Source organism: Alosa pseudoharengus, unplaced genomic scaffold (assembly GCF_046254945.1).
Source record: "Alosa pseudoharengus isolate Yale_2024_CS ecotype anadromous, Long Island Sound unplaced genomic scaffold, YU_APseudo_1.1 YU_APseudo_1.1_scf_3, whole genome shotgun sequence".
Taxonomy (NCBI): domain Eukaryota; kingdom Metazoa; phylum Chordata; class Actinopteri; order Clupeiformes; family Clupeidae; genus Alosa; species Alosa pseudoharengus.
Genome location: NW_027468718.1, coordinates 12,044,695 through 12,047,194, shown reverse-complemented (window position 1 = coordinate 12,047,194; position 2,500 = coordinate 12,044,695). Strand labels below are relative to the sequence as shown.

Here is a 2,500-nt window from a genome sequence, read left to right as displayed (position 1 = left end):
CCACATACATACATGTATATACACACATATACTACTAGGAGCTGAGACTATACCACATACATACATGTATATAAACACATATACTACTAGGAGCTGAGACTATACCACATACATACAGTACATGTATACACATATACTACTAGGAGCTGAGGCTATACCACATACATACAGTACATGTATACACATATAGAGTACTACTAGGAGCTGAGGCTATACCACATACATACAGTACATGTATGCACATATAGAATACTACTAGGAGCTGAGGCTATACCACATACACATTCCTGAAGACGATGTAAAGGGCAATTAATCAATTAGCATTGGCTCTTTCTGACAAGTAATCAATACATCAATACAGAGTTGCATATAGACCCTGTCATGGTAGTCACAACTCGACATCCTTAACCATGCACAGGGACCGAGGAGGAGACGGGGGCACTACATGTGACCATTAACATGAGAAGAAGCTACCTCAGACCACCACAGGGTCAGACATTCAGTCAGCCATGACAGGAGGGTTTTAACATGTGAGAAAACATGTGTCCATTGTGTGGTGTGTGTGTGTGTGTATGGCATGTGTGAGAGAGAGGGAGAAAGAGAGAGAGAGAGAGGAGAGGGAGAGTGTGTTTGTGAGTTTGTGAGTGTTTTCTATTTCACCCCAAAGGCTTCTCTTTCTCTCACTGTATGTGTGGGTGTGTGTGCGTGTCTGCATGCGTGTGTGCATGTGTGCGTGTCTGAGAGTGTCTTATCCATGCAAGGAATGGAATCCCAGTAATTCAGACATAATGTGTAAACTTTGTGTGTAAGTGAAGCAGGCAGGCCTGTGTGTGTGTGTGTGTGTGTGTGTGTGTGTGTGTGTGTGTGTGAATGTGTGTGTGTGTGTGTGTGTGTGTGTGTGTGTGTGTGTGTGTGTGTGTGTGTGTGTGTGTGTGTGTGTGTGTGTGTGTGGCAGGCAGGCCTGTGGTGAGCTCGCTTACTTTCCCTGTGTGAGTTTTAAATGGCCACTTATCTCATTTGAATCTCTTTTAAGAGGCCGCATGGAATCTCTCTCTCTCACACACACACACACACACACACACAAACACACACACACACACACTCGAAAATGTGCGCGCGCACGCACACACAGACACACACGCACATTTAAAACTTTGGTTCCCACGAGTCGGAGATCGGCATTTCTGAGGTTGTTAAACTCTGCCGCTTACTCCCTGAGGCCGACCCCTGTAAGGGGTATGTACCAGTGTACCCATACACTCTCTACACACACACACTTACTCTTGGTCTCATAGGGCTACACATTCCCTGCATACACACACACACACACACTTACTCTTGGTCTCATAGGGCTACACATTTCCTGCATACACACATACGCACACAGACACACACAGAGTGTGCTTCTGTCTAGCGATCTTGCACTCACTAGTAAAGTATAGGCACATTATAAGACACACACACACACACACACACACACACACACACACACACACACACACAGAGTGTGTCTCTCTAGTGATGTTGCACTCACTGGTGAAGTATAGGCACATTATCACACATGCATATTGCATGGGGAGTAAGAAGCCCTGCAGATGAACTGTGATTAATATTAATTAGCAGTGCGCTCAGCACGCCTCTGATCTCAGTCCTTATCTACAGGCCTGGGAGTGGAGGAGTCGACTCCTCACACACACACACACACACACACACACACACACACACAGAAACTCATATGTTCATGCAAACAATGAGCACACACATAAACATACACATAAAAATGCACATACACACTGAACTTTATGCACCGTATTCAGGCAACAAACAAACAAACACACACACACGCACACACACACAGTCATGAGCAATAATCTGGGGCATGCAAACAACACACACACACAGCACAAAAGGGTTAGTGTAGGGGACTAGGGCATAGCCCGGGTGCAATTTCACGGCGCTAATCCAAGCCCAAAGATAAGCTAAATGAGCCTGATGCTAACACACTCCAGCAGTCTCCACGGGCTGCCAGACTCAGTCGTGTGATGCGTCACCGCCAAAGGCTTTCTGCGAAGCATCGGTATCAACATCAGGATACACACGACTCCAAAAGCAACTGCAAAAGGCTTTTTTGAAGACTGTTAAGTGCACATCACAGCCAGAAAGGAGCTGAACTGAATATCAAATGTAGACTGTTCCATGGCAGAACGAAGGGGGGGGGGGGGGGGCATTCCGGAAAGTTCCATGCCAAAAAATCTAGCCAAAGCCACATTTTCTCTGTGAGAGAGAAGCGGTCTCATATTGGCTCCATATTGAGCAAATATTTGGATATTCTCTCGGCTTCAGTGGGCTGCTCAGAACATGTCAATCACGTTGGGAGTTGGTGTCGGGTTAGTCTGCTCTGCCCGGGGAACCCGGCCCCATCCCCAAGGTGTCGTCGGGTTTCTGGACAGGCCGCCTCCTGTAATTTGTTTACAGTTGGGCCGGGGCTGCGGTTCAGATT

At 46.7% G+C, this 2,500-nt stretch overlaps 1 protein-coding gene across 1 annotated transcript in view; it reads right to left on the bottom strand.

The window, feature by feature from the left end:
- The window catches only part of pard3bb (par-3 family cell polarity regulator beta b), a 347,724-nt gene that overhangs the window by 186,385 nt on the left and 158,839 nt on the right, over positions 1 to 2,500 (bottom strand). The window lies entirely within an intron of this gene.